This window comes from Onychomys torridus, unplaced genomic scaffold (assembly GCF_903995425.1).
Source record: "Onychomys torridus unplaced genomic scaffold, mOncTor1.1, whole genome shotgun sequence".
Classification (NCBI taxonomy): domain Eukaryota; kingdom Metazoa; phylum Chordata; class Mammalia; order Rodentia; family Cricetidae; genus Onychomys; species Onychomys torridus.
The window spans coordinates 60,864-85,245 of NW_023411189.1; the positions used below are offsets into that span (position 1 = coordinate 60,864).

General features: G+C 38.1%; 1 long non-coding RNA gene across 1 annotated transcript in view; it reads left to right on the plus strand.

Annotated features, from left to right (window-relative positions):
* The window catches only part of LOC118575001, a 45,707-nt gene that overhangs the window by 13,101 nt on the left and 8,224 nt on the right, over positions 1 to 24,382 (plus strand). Inside the window, exons 5-6 of the long non-coding RNA XR_004943829.1 lie at positions 14,543 to 14,669; positions 20,987 to 21,076. This is a non-coding gene — a long non-coding RNA (uncharacterized LOC118575001). The remainder of the gene's footprint in view (positions 1 to 14,542; positions 14,670 to 20,986; positions 21,077 to 24,382) is intronic.

A 24,382-nucleotide genomic window follows, 5' to 3' on the forward strand; every position in this document is an offset into this window, starting at 1 on the left:
GCTTTGGAGATGGAATTGGCTCACTCCTTCTCTAAACCGAGACATATTGCTAAAAGAAAAGGTTAAGAGATTCTTGTGTCCCAAATCAGAAGAGCCCTCTGGTGTGGGACAGAGAAAAACCAATATTTTTATTTAAAGCAGTTTGATTATAAATGAGATCTCTTTCTAAAGAAGAAAAGGGGATATGATATAGATATAATAGGATGAAAGGGTAGATTAAGGAACTTACTTCTAAAGAGCAACAACTTGTTTAAAATGTTTTACATTGGTATAGACTTTAGTCTATTGATACAAACTTAAAGTTAATTTTGTTATACTGTGTGCATATTTCTACTCATGTTTAAGGTATTATGTTTGTATAGCTCATTTAAAATTGTAATGGATAATTAAAAATAGATTGATAATTAGTCATCTATGATAATCATACTCATAGCCATGTTAGTTAAGTCTTCTAGGTATACACAGAGATATTTCAGATAGATAGGTAATCTTCAAATACTTCAAAGACCTACAGAATATGGCATTTAAAATATTTTTAAAATTTAGACTTTCTGGACAGTGAGACATGTCTGCTCCTGGCAGCACCGATTTGCTTCAGAGAGGAAGATGGGCATTGAAAACACTTCATATCTTATCTTCACCTTGGCAAAAATAGCCATTTGGGCTAGAAACTGTTCTTGCCTGGACTGCTTGATCAACTGGACATGCAGGACCCATAGAAAGGTGACCACTAAACTTTGCTTGACAAAATGGTCCTTCAGGTTCCTGCTTCACAGAGGAAACGGCCAGACATTCTACAGGACACTGAGAGAAGTGACCAAGAGACTCTAGCCCTGTGGGCTGAAGACAGATGCCCCAACTTTACAAAGGAACATTAGGTGACTGTCCAGGCTGCCAGCTGTCTCTGTCTACTCTTGCAAGACTCCTGAAAAATGCTTACATCCTTCTCCCAGTTCTCAGGTAATATTATATCCTTCTGAGGTCTTTGATGTGGTTGAAGACTAGATAGTTACAATTTCCTCAGTTATGATACAAGATAAGTTAGATATAAAACAGACTCACAAATATAAGATAGATAGGATATCTTCTTTAATATTGTAACTGTAATTCTTGCTAGATAATTGTTTTGTTATATGTAATTGTACTATGTAAAAGTTAAAACCTTCCTTTAAAAAAAAGAAAAGGGGAAGTGCTGTGGATATTGCTCTGTGTAAATAAAGTTCTGATTGGCCAGTGGCCAGGCAGAAAGTATAGGCGGGACAAGAGAGAAGAGAATTCTGGGAAGTAGAAGGTTGGAGAGAGACACCGCCAGCCGCCGCCATGAGAAGCAACATGTAAAGACATTGGTAAGTCACGAGCCATGTGGCAAAGTATAGACTAACAGAAATGGGTTAATTTAAGATAGAAGAAGTAGATAACAAGCAGCCTGCCACGGCCATACAGTTTATAAGCAATATAAGTTTCTGTGTGCTTTCTTGGTTGGGTCTGAGAGACTGTGGGACTGGTGGGTGAGAGAGATTTGTCCTGACTGGGCCAGGCAGAAAAACTCTAACTACACTTGGTATACTGGAATTCAGTTTGTAGAACAAGCTAACCTCAAATCCAGAGACCCCTCTGCATCTGTTTCCCAAGTACCAGGATTTAAAGGATTCACCACCATTGCCAAGCTTGAATATGTATCCTAGGCTGGCCTTGAACACATGATCTGCCTTCCTCCACTTCCTTCAGCAAATCCAACAGGTGTTTGACCAACTCAACTGGTGCAATTCTAGGTTTTAACTTTATTTTTGGTTGGTTCTGGTCTGTAGTTAGCCATAGGTGATTTTTCAGCTCCAGTTGACCAGAGACCACTGATTCTTCAGACAAATGACCTTATAGAATTTTTGCTTCCATATGAATTTGCACAAGTCATAGCTCCAGTATCTCCACTCCTTTCAAGATACTTATCTTCCAAGCTAGATGACAGTTCACTGAGCTCTCAACACTCCATCACTTTTCTAGTCTAGAAGTGATTCATGGATTAATTTTAAGATATATGGTCTTGATTACTTTTCAAATTATCAACATATTTTGATATATAATCTGCTGTTTTATTTTATTTTTAGATTTTTGAGATTATAAAATAGGTGCATCATTTCTGCTTTTCATTTCTTCTCTCAAATTTTTATCATATAACCACTTTGTTCACTCCTTTTCTCAATTTATTCTCCTCTCATACAATGCATCCTGACTATGGCCTTCCCTCCCTCTTCTCCCAATTCCCCATATCTCCCCTCTCCCCCAGATCCACTGATCCTCTATTTTTTTTTCCAGAAAAAGATGCCTCTCTATGATATTAACCCTACTCAACATATTATGATACGTTATGCTTAGATGTATACCCTCATATCGAGGCTTGACAAGGCAACCCAATAGGAGAAAATAGGTCCCATGAGCAGGCAAAAGAGTCAGAAACACCCCCACTCCCACTGTTTGGAGTCCAACAAAATACCTAAGCTAAAGAACTACAACATGTATGCAGAAGCCCTGGTGCAGACCCAGACAGGCTCCATTGTTGCTGCTTTATTGTCTGAGAGCCCCTATGACCCCTAATTATGATTCTGTGGTTCATATTCTCCTGGTGTGCTCGAAATTTCTGGTTCCCACAATCTTTCTTTCTCTTCTGCAGAATTCTTTGATCTCTACCTAATGTTTGACTCTGAATTTCTGTATTAGCTCCCATCAGCTGCAGGAGGAAGCCTCTCTGTTGATGATTTGTCTGGGCACTGATTCTTAGGTTATACAAGTCATTAGTCAGCCACTCCTAGAAGGTCTGAGCCTCCTTTCCCCTAACACATTTGTCATATGTTTTGTGGCTGGGTTGGTGTACTATCCGACCAGTAGAAGCCTAGCCTGGTTAAAGAAGGTGATTGTCTCAGGCTCCATATCTTCCATTACTAGGAGTCTTTGCTAGGGTCAATGTGGATGGGAAAGGAGTGATCAATTGGGGGAGAGAGGGATGGAGGAAGAGAGTACAAGGGGAGACAACTAAATTAGGTGAGCATTTAGGGGGAAGTATAGAAACCTAGTACAGTGGAAACTTCCTGGAACCTATAAAGTTGTTCATATTCAAATTCATGCCTTCTTTTTTACTAGTTGTTCTAACACACACACACACACACACACACACACACACACACACACACACTCCTAAATACATAAATACAAAAATCAATTATGTTTGTCATTTGAGTTAAGAATCAAAATTTCCTGTGATATTGTTGTCTTAGAACTTTTGAGAAACATTTTATCAATTTCGACAATTTGTAAGATGAGTTAAGTTACAATTCATATATATTTTTGAGGCCTAAACTTATCTCAAAAATTTTGTATTTTTTATGTGTGTCTGTGTGTTTGGTGTCACACTGTCATGTGTTTTGAAACAAGTTTAGTGCCTTATCCATTGGCATCAGAGAGTCTGTGTCAGCAGATGGGCGTGGGTGAAAAGACCCACATCCAGATATTATACAGAGAAAGAGTATAAATTGGGACTTCTATTGGCTCCTTCCCCTCAGAGCTTTAGGAACCCCACAAAAGAGGAAGAGGAGCCCACTGAATCAGTAAGAAGATCTGATATGGGCTTCCAGAGATTGAAGTGGCAAACACAGGGTCTTCAAGGGTCTGTACTTGGACGTCTGAGTGTGTTATAGCTATTAGCTGGTATTTTTATGGACTTCTAACAGTGAGAGTGGGTGTGTCTCTGACCCTCTTGCTTGCTCTTCCAACTCTTTTCCTCCTATTAGGTTGCCTTGTTCAACTTCAATATGAGGGGATTTTACTTTGTCTGGTCATATATGTTTGTCCTGTGTGGTTGTTGTCTCTTGGATCCCTGCTCTTTTCTGAAGGAAAACACAGGGTGATTGGATCTAGGGGACATGGGAGATTGAGGGGTGTTCTGGAAAGAGCGGGAACTCTGGTAGGGATGTATGGTATGAGAGAAGAATCTATTTTCAATATAAAAAGTAGATATGAATGTAGTTTTCTGATTTTATTTCTACTTTCAGAATAATTTCATTGATACTGTATTACTTATCTTTCTGTATAAATTTTATAATTATTTTGATCATTAGCATAAAATAATAACATGTATGGGAACCTGGATAGACACTGCACCCAATCTCTACCTTTCTTGTGAGTACTACATTGATAATAATGTTAAAATTTCTTGACTAGGAATTTGGGACATTCTAAACCTTATGATGTTCCTACTAATCATATGAAAAGGATTTACTGTAAGTAAGTATACATATTTTAATGTTACTCACCTTTTATTTCTAAATATTTGTTTTACTTTTATACTTTTAATGCAGGATCTAAGTTGCTTCTCACTTGTCTCCTATGGAGCTTTCACTGAAGACACAGACCCCATACCTAACTGGTGGTATTGTAAATCGAGGGGTTTTCAGCCTTTCTTTTTCTATTATTAGTTTTTGTGTGTAAACTGAGTTGAAATTTATATTTTCTTGTAATTTCAAATTTGCTGGTTATATTTTAAAATTTGGATATTTTTGTGCATTTCATCTGATTTCTTTCCAACTAGAAGTAGTTTTTCTTTCTTGTCATAATTATAAGATAACATATAGATCTACTGTTCTTTTTCTCCAATAATTTGACCAAGATCAATATCAAATAAATATTCAGTGAAGTGGCATCCACCTGTATCTTTTGCTTTCTAATGTTGTGACACTGAGCCTTTTTAGAATTCTAGGTATTTCCTTCCATTTGAATCCATGAAATATCAGTTCTATACATGACCTGATTTGGATGTTTTTCCTTTTATTTAGCATTCCTAATAAATATATTTTCATGCATTTACATAATGATTTTCAGTCATTTTCATCTCAATTCTTTCTCATTCTACTCTTTTTTTTCTGTTGAATAACTACATTGTATGTATCCTCACTATTTTTGTCATTAAAAAAAAGAGAATTTCATACAAGAGTAATTACCTAATTTTGGCATCTCTGTCTGTCCAATTCATTCTGTGTACTTACCTCTTCATTCTCAAAATCATGACATTATTATCAGCAATTCTCAAGTTGTGGGTCACGGCGCCTTTGATGATCAAATGACTCTCACTGGGGTCTCCTAAGACCATTGGACAATGCAGAATTCTTTTTTTCTTTATTATTATGTGTTTTAAATTTTATACATCAGCCATGGGTTCCTCTGTCTTCCCCCTCCCGCCCCCACCCCCACCTTCCCCAAGCCCCTCCTCTCCATTCCCATGTCCTCCAGAATCAAGGCACTCCTGGGGATTCATTTAAACCTGATGGATTCAGTACAGGCAGGTCCTGTCCCCTCCTTCCAGACTGAGCAAAGTGTGTAAGCCCAAGGTTTCAAACAGCCAGCTCATGTACTAGCACAGATCCTGGTCCCACATACTGGGTGTCTCCCAAGCAGATCAAGCTATTCAATTGTCTCACTTATCCACAGGGCCTGATCCAGCTGGGGGGCTCCACAGCCTTTGGTTCATAATTCATGTGCTTCCATTCATTTGGTTATTTGTCCCTGTGCTTTTTGCAATCTTGGTTTCAACAATTCATGTTCTTGCAGACCCTCCTCTTTCTCAACAGTTGGACATCTGGAGCTCCACCTGGGGCCTGGCTGAGGATCTCTGCAACCACTTCCATCAGTTATTGGACGAGAGTTCCAGCAGGACACTTAAGGTGTTTAGCCATCTGATCACCAGACTAGGTCAGATCAGGGTTTCTCTCGACCATTGCCAGCAGTCTATGGAGGACGTATCATTGTGGATTTTTGGGGACCTCTCGAGCACTCTGCCTATTCCTGTTCTCATGTGGTCTTCATTTATCATGGTCCGTTATTCCTCATTCTTCCTTTCTGTTCTTGATCCAGCTGGGATCTCCTGCTCCCCTAAGCTTTCTTTCCCTCAAATCTTGCCCTTCATTACTACCACTGTCATCCAGTTTGTTCATGTACTTCTCATCCATTACTCTGTCATTGGGTGATCCTTGGGTCTTTCCTAGGGTCCCGTTTTCTAGGTAGTCTCCCTGGAGTTGTGTAGCAGTCTAGTCATCTTTGTTTTACATCTAGTATCCCCCTATGAGTGAGTACATACCATGGTTGTCCTTCTGAGATGGGGTTACCTCACTCAGGATGATTTTTTTCTAGATCCATCCATTTGCCTGCAAACCTCATGATGTCATTGTTTTTCTCTGTTGAGTAGTACTCCATTGTGTATATGTATCATATTTTCTTTATCCATTCTTCAGTTGAAGGGCATCTAGGTTGTTTCCAGGTTCTGGCTATTACAAACCTTGCTGATACGACCATAGTTGAACAAATGCCCTTGTGGTATGATTGAGCATTCCTTGGGTATATGCCCAAAAGTGCTATAGCTGAGTCTTGGGGGAGATGGATTCCCAGTTTTCTAAGGAAGTGCCATATTGATTTCCAAAGTGGCTGTACAAGCTTGCATTCCCACCAGTAGTGGAGGAGAGTTCCCCTTGCTCCACATCCTCTCCAGCATAAGCTGTCTTCTCTGCTTTTGATCTTAGCCATTCTGACAGGTGTAAGGTGGTATCACAGAGTTGTTTTGATTTGCATTTCCCAGATAATTAGGGATCCTGAGCAATTCCTTAAATGTCTTTCAGCCATTTGAACTTCCTCTGTGGAGAATTCTCTGTTTAGTTCTATAGCCCATTTCTTAATTGGACTGTTGGGCATTTTGATGTCTAATTTATTGAGTTCTTTACACATTCTGGATATCAGCCCTCTGTCAGATGTGGGGTTGGTGAAGACCTCTTCCCATTCTGTAGGCTGTGGCTTTGTCTTGTTGACTGTGTCCTTTGCGCTACAAAAGCTTCTTAGTTTCAACAGGTCCCATTGATTGATTGTTTCTCTCAGTGTCTGTGCTACTGGTGTTATATTTACAAAGTGATCTCCGGTGCCAATGCATTCAAAAGTACTTCCTACTTTCTCTATTATCAGGTTCAGAGTAGCTGGATTTATGTTGAGGTATTTGATCCACTTGGATTTAAGTTTTGTGCACTGTGACAGATATGGATCTATTTGCAGCCTTTTACACATTGACATCCAGTTATGCCAGCACCATTTGTTGAAAATGCTTTCTTTTTTCATTGTACATTTTTGGCTGCTTTGTCAAAAATTTTATGTTCATAGGTGTGTGGGTTAATATCAGGGTCTTCAATTCGATTCCATTGGTCCACAAGTCGGTTTTTATGCTAGTACCAAGCTGTTTTTATTACAGTAGGTCTATAGTAGAGCTTGAGGTTGGGGATTGTGATGCCTCCAGAGGTTGTTTTATTGTACAGGATTCTTTTGGCTATCCTGGGTTTTTTGTTTTTCCGTATGAAGTTGAGTATTATTCTTTCTAGATCTGTGAAGAATTGTGTTGGTAATTTGATGGGGATTGCGTTGAATCTGTAGATTGCTTTTGGTAAGATCACCATTTTTACTATGTTAATCCTGCCTATCCATGAGCATGGGAGATCTTTCCATTTTCTGACATCTTCTTCAATTTCTTTTTTCAGGGACTTAAAGTTCTTGTCATATAGGTCCTTCACATGCTTAGTTAGTGTAACCCCAAGGCATTTTATATCATTTGTGGCTATTATAAAGAGTGATGTATCTCTGATTTCCTTCTCACCCTGTTTATCTGTTGTATATAGAAGGGCTACTGATTTTTTTTTTGAGTTGATCTTGTATCCTGCAATGTTGCTGAAGGTTTTTATTAGCTGTATCAGTTCTTTGGTTGAATTTTTGTGGTCACTCATGTGTACTGACATGTCATCTGCAAATAGGGAGAGCCTGACTTCTTCCTTTCCAATTTGTATCCCCTTAATCTCTTTATGTTGTCTTATAGCAATGGCTAGAACTTCAAGTACTATGTTGAATAAGTAGGGGGAGAGGGGACAGCCTTGCCTTGTTCCTGATTTTAGTGGCATTGCTTTGAGTTTCTCTCCATTTAATTTGATGTTGGCTGTTGGCTTGCTGTAGATTGCCTTTATTATGTTTAGGTATGTTCCCTGTATTCCTGATTGCTCCAAGACCTTTATCATGAAGGAGTGTTGGATTTTATCTGGATTTCCTCATTGTCTGTTGTTATGTCTCTCTTTTCATTTCTGATTTTGTTAATTTGGTGCTCTCTCTCTGTCTTTTGGTTAGCTTGGATAAGGGCTTGTCTATCTTGTTGATCTTCTCAAAAAACCAACTCTTTGTTTCATTAATCCTTTTATTGTTCTCTTTATTTCTATTTTATTGATTTCAGCTCTCTATTTGATAATTTCCTGGCATCTGTTCCTCCTGGGAGACTTTGCTTCTTCCTGTTCAAGGGCTTTTAGGTGTGCTGTCAAGTCACTAGCGTGAGATTTCTCCAGCTTCTTTATGTGGGCATTCAGTGCTATGAATTTCCCTCTTGGCACTGTTTTTATAGTATCCCATAAGTTTGGGTATGTGGTGTATTCATTTTTATTGATCTCTAGGAAGTCTTTACTTTCTTTCTTTTTTTCTTCCTTGACCTATTGGTGATTCAGTTGAGCATTATTCAGTTTCCATGAGATTGTAGGATTTCTGTAGTTTTTTCTGTTGTTGAAATCTAACTTTAAACCATGGTGGTCCAATAAAACACAAAAGGTTATTCCAATTGTTTTTTATCTGTTGAGATTTGCTTTGTGGACAAGTATGTGGTCAATTTTACAGAATGTTCCATGGGGTGCTGAGAAGAAGGTATATTCTTTTTGTTTGGGTGGAATGTGCTGTAGATATCGATTAAGTCCATTTGTGCCATAACATCAGTTAAGTCCATTATGTCTCTGTTAAGTTTCAATTTGGCCAATCTGTCCAGAGGTGAAAGTGGGGTGTTGAAGTCTCCCACTATTAATGTGTGGAGTTTTATATGTGATTTAAGCTTTAGTAATGTTTCTTTTACATATGTGGGTGTCCTTGTTTTGAGGGCATAAATATTCAGAATTGAGACTTCATCTTGGTGGATGTTTCCTGCAATGAGTATGTAATGTCCTTCATCATCTCTTTTGATTGATTTTAGTTTGAAGTCTATTTTGCTGGATATTAGGATGGCTACACCAGCTTGCTTCTTAAGACCATTTGATTTGAAAGTCTTTCCCCAGCCTTTTATTCTTAGGAGGTGTCTGTCTTTGAATTTGAATTGTGTTTCTTGTATGCAGCAGAAAGATGGGTCCTGTTTTCATATACATTCTGTTAGTCTGTGTCTTTTTATAGGTGAATTAAGTCCATTGTTATTAAGGGATATTAATGACCAGTGATTGTTCGTTCCTGTTGTTATTTTTAATTTTTGGTGGTAGTGTGTGTGTAATTCTCTTCTTTGGGGTTTACTGCTGTGGTGTTATCTATTGCCTGTGATTTCATGGGTGTATCGGCCTTCCTTAGGTTAGAATTTTCCTTCTAGTGCTGTCTGTAGGGCTGGGTTTGTGGATAAGTATTGTTTAAATCTGATTTTGTCTTGGAAGGTCTTGTTCACTCAAGCTATGATGATTGAAAGTTTTGCTGGGTATATTAGTCTAGGCTGGCATCCATGGTCTCTTAGGGTCTGCATTATATCTGTCCAGGTCCTTCTGGCTTTCAAAGTCTCCATTGAGAAATCGGGTGTTATTCTGATGGGTTTGCCTTTATAAATCATTTGGCCTTTTTCCTTTGCTGCCCTTAATATTCTTTCTTTATTTTGTACATTTAGTTGTTTAATTATTATGTGGTGAGGGGACTTTTTTTGGGGGTCTAGTCTGTTTGGTGTTCTATAGGCTTCTTGTATCTTCATAGGCATTTCCTTCTTTAAGTTGGGAAAGTTTTCTTCTAAGATCTTATTAAATATATTTTCTGTGCTTTTGAGTTGGTATTCTTCTCCTTCTTCTATCCCTATTTTTCATAGGTTTGGTATTTTCATGGTGTCCCAAATTTCTTGGACATTTTGGGTCATGACTTTGTTGGCTTTAGTGTTTTCTTTGACTGATGAATCTATTTCTTCTACCGTATCTTCAACACCAGAGATCCTCTCTTCCATCTCTTGCATTCTGTTGGTTATACTTGCATCTGAAGTTCCTGTTTGTTTACTCAGATTTTCTATTTCCAACATTCCTTCTGCTAGTGTCTTCTTCATTTTTTCTATTTCCCTCTTCAGGTCTTGGATTTTCTCCCTTGCTTTTTCATGATTTTTATTCAAGGATTTATTGCTTTCTTCTGCTTTAATTGTCCTTTCCTCTAGTTTTTTATAGCATTCTTCCCATTTTTTGTTTGTCAGTTCCTCTACTTTATTTTTGATTTATTCTATATACGGCTCTAGCCTCTTCATGATGTTACTTATAAGGTTGTTTTCTTCTTCTTCTTCCATTCTGTGATGTTCAGGTCTAGCTGTTGGAGAAGGGCTAGGTTCTGGTGATGCTGTATTGCTCTTTATTTTGTTGTATGTACTTCTGCCTTGACGACTGCCGATCTCATCTTGTGTTTGTTCTTGGTCTTATCAGTGCACTTGGTCCAGAGAGAGTTGACAGATTTAGGGAGCCTCTCTCTGGTCCAGATGGAAGCTCTGTGCCAGATGGGAGCGCTTGTCCAGATGAGAGTGCTGACCAGATAGGAGCTGGCGGCTGGACTCTGAGTCTCAGGAAGTACCTGGGGTCTCCTTACTTTGTCCAGATGGGAGCTCCTCTTGTCCAGATGGGAGTTCCTCTGGTCTCTGGTCCAGATCGGAGTTCCAGGGCAGGATGGAAGCTTGGGGCTGGTCTCTGATTCTCAGGAAGTGGCTGGGGTCTCCAGCAGAAGGGTGTGGTGGCAGGGTGTGGAGACTGCAGGGTCTGCCTGCAGTCTTGGAAAAGGGGAGACTTCCTGGAGGGCCCGCCGATTGGCAGGAAACTTGCAGAATTCTTAATATGAAATATAAGTATTTTAAACTAGGGAGATTGCCCACTTGTAAAATGTTTCCCATGAAGATACAAGTTTCAACACTTAGTAGTTATAGAAACAAACACACAGATACCCAGGGTGTGATGGTGTGCCACTGTCTTTCCAGTTCATTTGCCAATCTAATAAGATTCTGAACTCTAGGATCAGTGACAGATACTGTCTAAAAAAAGTGAAAGTGGATTGATGAAAAGATCTGATGTTGTCCTTGCATCCATAAACATGTGCACATATTGCAATGTCCACACATACCTATGATCATATATACAAATCCTATTTATTGTTTTTTTTTTGACATCTGGTTTCATTTTGCTTACCTGCGTTTAACTATATACCATATTCAAATGTTGTGCCCAGATTGTTTTCTGTGTCCCCTCCTGGTGGCCCTATAGTCCCATAGATATTTAGACCCAATTAAACACACAGAGGTTTATATGAATTAAAACTGCTTGGCCATTAGCTCAGGCCTACCACTGACTAGCTGTTACACTTAAACTCAGCACATTTCTATTAATCTATATGTTGCCACATGTTCTCTGTTTTACCTGTATGCCATTACATGCTGCTCCCTGGATGGTGCCATGGCATCTCCTCACTCAGCCTTCCCTTTTCTAGAATTCTCCTTGTCTGTTTATCCTGCCAGTACTTCCTACCTGGCTATTGGCCATTCAGTGTCTTATTTATCAGCCAATCAGAGTGAGACATTCATAGCATACAGAGTAATATCCAAAGCACTTCCCACTTTCTTTGTTTTTCAAAAAAGAATGTTTCAACTCCACCATAGAGAAATCACATATAACAAAACAGTTACCAAGCAAGAATTACAGTTACAATATCCAGTCTATTTATATTTGGCAAATTCAAGAAAATATTCTATTTATCTTATATTTGCAAGTCTAAGGTCTTATATCCAATTTATCTTTTATCACAAACAAGGGAAATTATAACTATCTAGTCTTCAACTACATCAAATTCCCCAGAAGGATATAATATTACCTAAGTAAACAGGAAGAGCATTGTAAGCAACTTCCAAAAATCTAGAATGACAGAGACAACTGACTGCCTGGACAGTCATCCAACTTCCTCTGCAATGTTGGGGCATACATCTTCAGCCCATAGGCCTAGAGTCTCTCAGTCACCTCTCTCTGTGTCCTGTAGAATGTCTGGCAGTTTTCTCTGTGAAGCAGGAACCTGGAGGAGCATCTCATCTTGCAAAATTCTGTGGTAACCTTCCTATGGGCCCTGCATGTCCAGTTTATTCAACTTATAATCAAGCAGTTGACACAAGGGCACTTTTTTGCCCAGTGGCTATCTTTTCTCACAAGGGAGGCAAACTCCATGAGTTTCTTCAAAGCCCATTATCTTCTCTGGATTAGATTGTTGTTGCCAGGAGCAGACATGTCTCAATGTCTAGAATGTCAAAGTTTTTAAAACATTTTAAATGCCTTATTATGTAGGTCTTTGAAGTGTTTGAAGATTATCTACCTAACTGAATTATATCTATGTATACCTAGAAAACTTAACATGAGTATAAGTTTGACTACCACAGACTAATTATTAATCTGTACTTAATTATCCATTGCAAACTTAATGAGCTGCACAAACATAATACCTTAAACATGAGTAGAAATATACACACAGTATAACAAAATTAACTCTAAATTTGTATCAATAAACTAAAATCCATAGCAATGTAAAACATTTTTAAACAAATTGTTGCACTTTAAAAGTAAGTTCAATAATCTACCCTTTCATCCTATCACATCTATAACCCCCTTTTTTTCCTTAGAAAGGGATTGCATTTATAATCAATCCTCTTTAAATAGAAATAAATATTTATGAATAATATTTTGGGAATTTGGGTGTAGCTTCTCATACTACTTCCTGCTGGATGGGGCACTGACAGTCTTGTAGGGATCCTGAGAAAATTAAGAATTATGTTCAAGTCCTGACTGGAATAGTCTGTGAAGCTGCATTGTCTGAGCCATGTGCCTTGAAGTTGATTTTTGGATGTTGGATGATTTGGGTCACTGTGTCATTGGAGACTTTTCATGGGGTCTTGGCTGGTCAAACCTCACGTATCTTAATCCAGAACAAATCCATAGCCTCTTGTTTCCTGTGGATACAAAAACAGATCCTCCTTTTCAAAACATCAAATCCTTAGATCCAAATTTTGAAGTCAAGATACCTTTAAAATATACATATTGGTTTAACTAAGCTACCTTTATAATTAAATGTATTTCTGTAGTTAAAAATCCCAAAGACAACACAATCCAGATTTTCTATGTAATATATATCTTTACATGACTTATTTTTATAATACATTTACTGTCTCTTTAAAGGCTTTATTTTTTAAAAACTATTTCTTTATATAACTGTCTATATTCATTTTCTTCTCTCTTGCAAGCCATTGTAAACCATTTACACATTGTAACCATTTTAAGTCTTGTTACATCTGAATCTGTCTCATTGTGCAACTATTGCTTTAAACTGCAGTGGCTAGTACTGAAGCAGAAGCCATGGCTGCTGACTCCCGCCATTACAGCTTCCCAACATGGCCTAGGTAATTCACCTCCAGATCAGGGAGCCATGATCTCCACTAACTCTGGGAGGCAATGGGTTCATGCCTCCATCCAGCATTGTGTATCCCAGAAACTTTATTTTCTGTGTGGCTTAGAGATGCCACTGTGTACCCTGGTGGGAATACACAACTATGTTGCAGGTCATGCCAGCATGCCACAGACCCTCCATAGAGTAGCTCCAGTCTGCAGGCTGTGCTGTGTCTGGCCTGAGAGACAACTAGGAAGCTGGTTTTAACTCCATTTTAGAATTTATTTTAAAGCTTTCTCAGGTTTTGAGTGGAAAAACTTGCCAAAAGTTTTGGCACCATTTGTAGCCAGAATTTTCTCTGTTCCCAGATGGTGGCCCCACAGTCCCATAGCCATTCAGACGCAAGTAAACACACAGAGGTTTATATTAATTGAAACTGCTCAGCTATTATCTCAGACCTACCACTGACTAGCTCTTACAGTTAAACACAGCCTGTTTCTGTGGCTTTACCTGTGTGCCATTACAGACTGCTCCCTGGATGGCAGACTGGCACCTCCTGACTCAGTCTTTCTCTTCCCAGAATTCTCCTTGGCTGTTTATCCCATGTATACTACCTGTCTGGCTGCTGGCCAACCAGCATTTTATTTATCAACGAATCAGAGCAAGTCATTCCCAGCATACAGAGCGATAGTCACAGCAAAATGCCTTTATTGAAAACTAATTTGCCATAAGTTTTGAATCGGATCAAAAATTCAGGTCTTATTTTCTTACTTTTCACTATCCAAATATTGTGTTAATGTTGGCTATATTATGGCAGTTCCTTGTGAAGTTTAGATGAGTTTGGACCTAAAACAAAAAGTAAGATGCCTTGTCTTTGGATGAGAGTACCCTTAGTCTCTAATAGCTTTGATAATCCCTGGGTTCTTAAAGTCTATGAATTGTAACATTAACAATATATTGGTGTTATCAATAATCTCAAATGCATGTTTGTAGCTTTAAGTATTCTTACACTCATGTATCCCTGTGTTTATCATTTAAGGAATGTGAGGTATTTCTGATACAGAGTCTGACTACTGCTCAGTGAGGTTGCAATACAAGCCCTGAAGCCATGCTTCCTCTCAGCATGCTGAGAAGCTCACACTAGAGACCACTGCTCTCAGCTTATGGTATTATAAAATCAATTGCTTTTCAAATTTTGTCTTTGATTATTGATTACTTATATAAATAATTAGATTTAATTTTATATTTTGTTATGCTTTACAGTTTGCAGACATTATTAGACATAAGTACATTTTTGGTTTACTTAATACTTTTTAATGCATAAAATTAGATGAAAATTGTAGATTATGTTATTTACCTTAAGCCCCAGACGTCTAAGAAACAGAAATGTATAGTTCTTATTTTCTCCAGTAACTCTTTTGAAGAACTCCATGATAATGAAAAAGGGAGAAAGTAAGGGTGCTTATTATTGGTTACTGTTCAAACCTGCAGAAGTTCTGTCCTTTAAGGATCTGTACATGTGCTGTTTCTGTACACAATATATCATATTTATATATGCTGGAGATTTTTATTTTAATTATTAACTTGTATTCTGTCCTATTTATATCTTTTAGGCATGTGGATCTGCCCTTTCAGGTTTTTGATAATTTTGGTACCAAATAGACCCCATGGAACGATTTTGAAACTGTCATTTTATATGTGCAGTGTTTCTGTTATTTGTTAAGTGGTAGCCTCAGTTCTTTAAATAATTGCCATTATGCACAAGTAATATTTTCATGAGTGGTCAGGAAATGAAACATAGCAACAATCATATGAGCTTGGAAGGGGATCCAGATTAGCAAAGCCTAAATTATTTTCCTCAGCCTAGATCATGGGACAATTACTTACTGGTGACCATTGGGGTGATGTATAATATAGATATGGTTCAAGCATTGAAAACACATGCTTGTTATGGGAAAGTTACATATCTAAACTTACGTCTATTGTGATACCTTTGTAATGTGTAAAATGGAGAAAAACAGTGGACACCATGAAGTATACTATGTGAATTCCTAGAACTGTCAACAATGGTGTTTACACTAACACATTATGTTTGTGTGGCATTCACAATACAAAAATAAATTAGCTGGGAAACATAGGCACTGTCTCTCATACGTTGATATTATAAGAAACTTACAAAATGACATCAGACTATTATTGTTGTAAGTCCATTTTATTTAGTGGTATCTACTTTCAGAAGTACATAGAATAACTTTATTCAGGAGATGCTAATTGGATGTGTTGAAAGTGAAAATGAGTGTAGCTTCCATGATTATCCATCATGTCAGATCCAGGTGCCCCTGCTCAGGAGGTCACTCACCCACTCAGAACTCTTTGTTCCTTTTTTTCTTCCACATCATACCTTCAGTTTACCATTGCTTATAGGTAAAGGGCATAAACATGAATATAAAAGTATTTTTTTTGTTTATTCGAGACAGGGTTTCTCTGTGTAGTTTTGCCCCTTTCTTGGAGCTCACTCTGTAGCCCAGGCTGGCCTCAAACTCATAGAGATCCACCTGCCTCTGCCTCCTGAGTGCTGGGATTAAAGGCATTTGCCACCATCACTCAGATAAAAATATTTTTTTTAATTAAGAGATTTTCTATTCATTTTACATATCAACCACAGATACCCCTGTCCTCCCTCCTCATGCCCCCCAGCCTTCCCCACCAATCCACTCCCCATTTCTACCTCCTCCAAGTCAAGGTCTCCCAGGATTCAGCAGAGCCTGTTACATTCAGTTGAGGCAGTTCCAAGCCCCTCCTCTCTGCACTAAGGCTAAGCAATGTGTCTCGTCCTAGGCACTAGTTTCCAAAAAGCTGGCTCATGCATCAGGGACTGGTCTTGATACCACTGCCTGGGGGCCCCCTAAACATTTCATGCTAAAAAACTATCTCATTTATCCATAGGGCCTAATACAGTAACATGGGGCTCCTCAGCTATTGGTGTATAGTTTATGTGTTTCCACTAGTTTGGCTAATTGTCTCTGTATTTTTGCCAGTCATGGTCTCGAGATCCCTAGCTCGTAGGATCCCTCCTCTCTCTCATTGATTGGAGTAGTGGAGCTTGGCCTGGGACCTGGCCGTGGATCTGCATCTGCTTCCATCAGTCACTGGATGAGGGCTCTATGATGACAGTTAGGGTATTCAGCTATCTGATCACCAGAGTAGCTCTTCTCAGGAACTCTCTCGGCCATTGCCAGTAGTCTATGGTGGAGACATTCTTGTGGATACCTGGGAACCTTCCTGCTCTTCCTATTCCCATGGTGTCTTTATTTATCCTGGCATCTCTTTCCTTGCTATTCCTCTCTGCTCCTGTTACAACTCAAAATTCCCACTCCCCTAAGCTCTCATCCCCATTCCTTCTCCTATATTATCCCTGCCTAGTTTTTTTATTAACAGATTTAAACCATTAATAATTTAGAGTTTCTTCCACACAAATAGGTTAATCAAACTACATAAGAAAAGACATAAGCCCCACCCTGGTATTAACCTAAGATTGACAAAGGAGAATAAGGATTCTACACTTGAGCTGGAAAACACAGAATCACTTAGTAGCAAGGACTGCCATATCACCCCACATGTCTCCCTCTTCACACTCATTGTTCTGCAGAGCAGCATTTGAAACTGTATTTCTTGTAAAACCTTTGACATATACCCCATCCTCCAAAGTTAGCCTTGAAACTACCACATTTGGCCAAATGATATATTTCTCCAGACCACATCCATATTTTGAATGAGAAAACTTGGTTCTATGTTCTGGGGTGGAATGTAAAAGAAGCCATATCAACTTTCTCACTTCTGCTTTGTTTAATTAATATTAAGTGCTTTTATTTAGTGCATTTAGAATCCACAGGTGCTATTTTTCTTCTAAGGTCATCCATACAGCATCCACAATAACAGAAATGAATGTGTTTACTTTGTTGTCATAGGACTTTACTTAAGTCCTGTAACAATCCTATAATTTCATCATCATATTTCCTCATTTTTTTGTGGCTACCATATCTAATTATAGTATTGACTTTTTGCCTCTGCAGATGCTACACAGAAACACATGTGCTGTCACCTACATCACAGAGTCAAATGACATAAATGGGACCAGTAAATAACGTTAGATACCTTAAATCTTATACAAACCAACTGTACTGTGACATCATGGGCATAGAGAACACAGTGATAAGCTCCCAGTTAGATCACAGTTACATCTAATTGATTAACATCATAACTGGATTATGAACTGCTAAAACTCTATAGAAACCTACAAAGGAGAAACATTTACAGAGGGTTTTCAGATACCAAATTGTTACAAATATGCCATTACAGTAATCCTGCCTGAGAACAAGTAATGAACAAACACCTTGCAGAGCGTGGTTGAACTAGATTGCATGGATCCAATAATCTAGCAAATCATAGATCAAAACTATAAACCTAGTTTTGTATTCTCATCATCTTTTGGGGGAAAATTAATGCATTCCATTTTAATCAGCATTCTAAATATTGTATTAAGATTTTTTTGTTTTACATCTAGTATCCACCTATGAGTGAGTATATTCGAGGTTTGTCTATAAAACAAAGGATGACTAGACTGCTACTCACAACTCCAGGGAGGCTACCTAGAAAAGAGGACCCTAAGAAAGACACAGGGATCGCCCCACAAGAGAGAAATAGATGAGATCTACATGAGCAAACTGGTAGGTAATTGAAGAGCAAGGTTTGAGGGAAAGAGAGCTTAGGGGAGCATGAGCCCAAGCTGGATCAAGAACATAGAGGGAGAACAAGTAAAAAGAGACCATGATAAATGAAGACCCCATGGGAATAGGAAGAAGCAAAATGTTAGAGAGGACCCCAGAAGCCTACAAAGATACCTCCTCTGTAGACCACTGGCAATGGTCGAGAGAAAGCCCGAACTGACCTAGTCTGGTGATAGGATGGCCAAACACCTTAAACTTTTGTGGTAGAGCTCTCATCCAACGACTGATGGAAGCAGATGCAGAGATCCACATCCAGGCCCTAGGTGGAGTTCCGAGAGTCCAATTGGCAAGAAAGAGGAGGGAGCAAGAATTGTTGAGACCATGACTGGAAAAAGCACAGGGACATATAGCTAAACTAGTGGAAACACATGAATTATTAACCAATAGCTGAGGAGCCCCCAACTGGATAAGGCCCTCTGGATAAGTGAGACAGTTGATTAGATTGAACTGTTTGGGGGCCGCGAGGTAGTGGGACCAGGACCTGTCCTTAGTGCATGAGCAGGCTGTTTGGAACCTGGGGCCTCTGCAGGGATACTTTGCTCAGCCTGGGTGAAGGGAGGAGGGGACTGTACCTGCCTGGACTGAATCTAGATTGAATCTACCAGGCTGAGCTGAATCCCCAGGGGAGTCCTTGCCCTGGAAGAGATGGGAATAGGGGGTGGACTGGGGAAAGGGGGCAGTGGGAGGATGGAGGACAGGGGAATTCGTGGCTGATATGTAATATTAAATTAAATTATAAAATAAAAACTTATTTATTTTACATACAAACCACAGATTCCCTTCTCTTTCCTCCTCCTGCTCCATTTGAGTCCCTCCCCAAGCTACCCTCATTCCCTCCTTCCAAAAGGTAAGGCCTCCCATGGGGAGTAAGCAATGTAAATTTTGAGCAAAATATTTTTACACACCGTCTTTACTGAGAAACAACAGAGTTCTTTCATGTTTCCAAGACAGGATGCATTGCCTTCTGTTGTTACTGAAGACAATGTGATCTGAATGATTGACCACTACTCCTGAGCCTGAACAAAGCAGAATGAACAAGGCAGCATTACTGCACAATTAAATTTACAGTGGTGTTTCATAATTCCAGTGTAGTAAAGAACTTTGTTGACACTGATTTTCCTCTGTTCCTTCTTGGTAAATATTCCATGCAATCATAGTATTTCATGTATATTATAAATTTTACCCATATTTAATATTTTCATATATTATATTTTAATTAAAAATTTCCCTCTCCCTACTCCATCCTGGTCCTTCCTACCGCATTATACACCCAATTTCGTGTTCTTGCCCCCCTCTCTCTCTCTTTAGTTCTCTTTTTCTATGAAAAAAAGAAAACAAACAGAAAACCTAACAAAATAATAAATACTATCACAAAACACAAATAAAAACAAGCCAGAAATGAACAAAAAAGGATTCCATTTTACGTTGCCCTATAGTCCCTGGGCATGGAGTCAGCCCTGGACAGTAGTTGATATTCTCAGTGAATACATTTGAGAAATCTGATTTTCTCCTTCCCAACAGATGTAAATTGCAAATACATGCATAAAGTAGGACTCTGTGTCCATACCCTTTATCATTGTTGGGGTTGTACATGGTTTGAGCTTTTGGAAGTTTTGTTCGTACCTATTACTGTAGAAACTTCCTAAAATATGGTCATATATGATAGTAATTTTAATTCATCGTCATCTGTAAAGGTGACAGTTTCCCAGCTAGGCGTGCCACAAAGTAAACCTCCAGTTGCAGGAATGGGTTAAATGACCCAGTTTGGTAGATTATTGGCCAAAGCATTCCCATATACCCCCATCTCAAATGTGAGTTACATTTAGTTAGTAGGGGTAGTACTAATAGGGGTAGTACTAGTAGGGGTAGTAGTAATGATATTCATATTACTAAAGCAACTATTTACACCACACAATGTGAGGGAAAGGTTCCCTTGCTAAAGATACTTCCTTATATCATTAAACTTTGAGAATTTTGTGTTCAAGTAGATACTTCACCCCTACTAACTAGATTTCATGTTGCCTGGAAGTACTGTGCATGCAATTAAAGGACAGAAGTATTAATCAATAGTAAACTTAATAATGTTTTTAATTGTTTCAATCCTCAACCAATAACTCATTATGAAATGTGATAGAGGATATTTATCCATTTCTTAGTGCACTTAGTTGTGCAAATGGACCATTTTACTCCTGCCTGCCTGCCTATTCTTTGAAAGAGTAGTTCTCTTAGAGGAGGGTCAATTTATCATCAGATTACCATGTGTTCCTGTTAGGTTTTCTGTTCTATTCATTATCCCATGGTTTGCATTTACTAGGATCCATGGCAAGGAAGGTCAGGACTATTTGGTCAACTGGAAAAAAATGGTACTCAAAAAATAAACAATATTGCAAGTACTTTTACTCTTAAAATCTTAGATCAAGTAGAGAATCTCACTTAACTCGTAATGCACAATTAAGATGTTAGAGCATCCCTAGACAAGCTCATTTACATGCTGGGATCCCAAAGCCTTACTAGTGTCCTTAGCATTCTTAGACACTTCCCTTTCTTTCAATGCAGTTTTGGTGGAAGCATAAAAGTTTTCATGTGGTCATTCTCTAACTAAGAGTTATTTAATGAGATTTGATGCACATACCCAAGAGGGTGTGGACAAAGAGGCTCAATTTTGCAACTCAAGGATGGTATTTGACTTTCTTTAGGAGCTGGTCACTCAAGAGTAGTTGCAAAGAATGGATGATGTGATGGACCCTGTGGAGGAAGACAGACGAGGCAGAGAAATGACATCACTTGTGAGTATGCTGTATTCATTTCCCAACAAAGGGTGAGTTTTTATCCAAATATATGTGGAAACAACACACAATTGTCATCATTGGTGATAACATAATTTATAATTATATCTATCCATTACTAATTGAAGTATCTAACCAGAAAGTATTAGTTAATTGTGTTAGATTATTGATATTTCACTGGTGCATGTTTAATCAATATAGAGTAGAATGTAATATCTGGGACTCCATTTCTTTACTCATGAAATGTGAACTCATGGATGGAAATGCATACATATATTAACATAATAAGAGGGTTGACAATTATGTCAACAACATATTTTGGCAATAAAGACATATTTTCCTAATAACTGAGTTTTTGGTATGTATCAAACTAAATTAAGTCTGTAGCACCTACACATTATTATATTATTCAGACCTAACAACATATCAGCATATCTGCACTGCATTGTCTCTTTTTAAATCTGAGCTAAGTGCTGGAAGAAAAAGAAAAAGAGAAAACTAGAACACCATTGATTCTTTTAAGTCTTCTGTAACTTAATCTCTTATATCATCTATGAAGAATTTTTTTCATAGTCATTTTTTCTGAAATGAAACATAAATACCTGTAATGAGGAGGAATGCTCTTAGCATTTAGAAATCATTTTGAATGATATCCCTCAATAGGGACATAATGATGTGCATTTTTTGTACCTTTTCTTGTGTCAATAAGCATGTCATAAGTTAATTTCTATATTAGTTTATCTGTATATATTCATTCATAGGTAATATTTATATTTTTGTTGTTATGTTAAATTCATGTCAGAACATTTTAGCTACCCATTCATGAGTTTCATTTCCATAACTTGTTCTGAGTTTTTTATTTTTTCATTGGTATTTTACAGATAATCTTGGGTGGTCTTCACATGTTATTCATGTTGGTCACACTGAAAGTATTGTCTGTTATTGCAGTTGTGATAACTTTTCAATCTAAAGGCTCTGGAATCATCTTAGTGGTTAAGCATTTGCTTCATATATAAAAATGGATTATCAGTAATTCTTCAAATGCTACTGGAATATTTGGATTGGTCTATTTAAATCTTTTTCTTTTATTTTGTGGTCATAATATAGTTACACAATTTAACTATCTTATTTCCTCTTTCCAAACACTCTTCATATATTCACCCTTACTGTGTTTGAAAGTCACGGACTACTATTTGTTCATTCATTGTTTTTATCTCTGTGTGTAAAATCTTCCCAAAATAACCTCCTATGATTTTCAATCTGATAGCAATCTTCATGTTTCCTGTATTCTTACAATCTTTCTGAGATTTCTACTATAATTGCAGTTTATATAATGTGGATATGTTCCACAACTTTCCGTTTTGATTGGTCTCCCCCTGTTTCCCAGAGAAGTTTACTTCCTGGTGATTGAAATTGCAAATATATGTAGGTATGAGGAAAACTGTAGATTCATTTTATTAGTATTAAATAGTCCCAGTACTGGACATCTATTTTTTTCAAGCTGAACATGCCTCAAGCCCAATTAAAGAGTTCCAGGTTACTGCTAAAATATTGTGTGGTTAGTGTTAAAGTCATTGCTGGACTCTTAGGTTTATTGTGCCATGCTGGTGGTTGTTGTGGATTTAGGTGTCACAGCTTTAAAAGTTTGCATGACATTTTCTAGTATCATGAAAGCTCAGAGAGATGTTCAGGTCAGTTTCAACTCAGGGACATAGGGCCTGTGTCTGAAGTATATGTTGTCTTTAGAAATAGTGACTTAATTTCTAACTTTAGGGGCCAATTATAGGCATTAGAAATAGGCTGTATGTTTTGGGAGTCTCTTGAACAGACCCAAATAGCAACTCAAATGATGCTTTTATACATTGTTTGAGGGAGGTTGTTTGGTAGAAGCAGCATTTCCAGTTCAGATGAGAAAAGTTAATCTCTCTCTCTCTCTCTCTCTCTCTCTCTCTCTCTCTCTCTCTCTCATTCTCTCTCTCTCTCTCTCCATATATATATATATAGTTGATAATGTGATTCCTTATGACTTTTCAGACATTGCTATTGTTATTTTGCCCCCTTCTTTATTTATATAACTTCTCCCTAAACAAGAGCCTGCCTTTTTATGATGTCCTTGATCAAATCCCTTATATTTTTGGTTTTATATGAAATATTTTGATTTTTGAAAGAAAACGCTATTTTCTGAAGTCCTTGGAATTTTCATTGCAATGTTTGTAAAATACAATGCAATGAAGTTAAGGAGCAGAGAAGGTGGAAATAAATAAAAAGGCAAGCAGAAAGATAGAATGATAAGATGTAAAGAAGGAACGGAATGACATGGCAGTAGAGGTGAGGGGACACTGGAAAGTATTACAGTTCCCATGGGAAGAATTAAAATGGGAAAGGTGAATGAAGTAATCCCTAATGTATACTTATTTCATTCTAGTAGTTATAATTGTGCTCTGCTTTAGAATTTTAAAGACCTACTTACATTACTTCAGACTGCATTAATTTTTCCAACTAATCACATTGACAATCTCTATGCAATGCAGAATGGCATTCCTGTTGAATAGTAGAACCCAGTTCTTACAAATCACTGATTTACACATGAAACAAAGATGGAGATTATTGGAAAGTTGAATGAATGTAGACGAGGAATTTGACAGGGCTTGGATAATGTGTGAGAAGGAATATACAGGTGAGCCACCCATGTTGCTCTTGTTCCAGACATGTGTGTAGATCATAGGGGAGCAGCACAGACACTTTCCCCTTTCCTGAGATTTGAGAAGTATCTCAGAAGGCAATGTCAGAGACATGGTGGAAGAATATTAGTTACCTGTAGGGAGTTGCAAGGAGGCTTTATAAATCCAGTTGGTTATTTGTGTTTGGGATTTAGGTCAGTGGTAGAGCACTTGTCTAGAAAGCACAAGGCCCTGGGTTCGATCCTCAGCTCAAAAAATAAAAAAGATGCAGGGATGGTGGGGGTGATGGGTTATCCATGGGCTTGACTTACAGTTATGATCACCCATGGTTTATTTCCAGATTCCTATTAAAAAGATGCGTAATGTAGCTGGGTAGTGTTTGTGCATATCTTTAATCCCAGCACTCGGGAGGCAGAGCCAGGCAGATCTCTGTGAGTTCGAGCCAGCCTGGTCTACAGAGTGAGATCCAAGAATGGCACAAAGCTACACAGAAAAACCCTGTCTCAAAAAACCAAAAAAAAAAAAAAAAAAAAAAAAAAAGAGGCGTGGTGGTGTTTGCAAGCCATCCTGGAACTTTAGGTTTAGTGACAGAAGGAACTTGGAATCTTGCTAGCCAGCCAGCCTA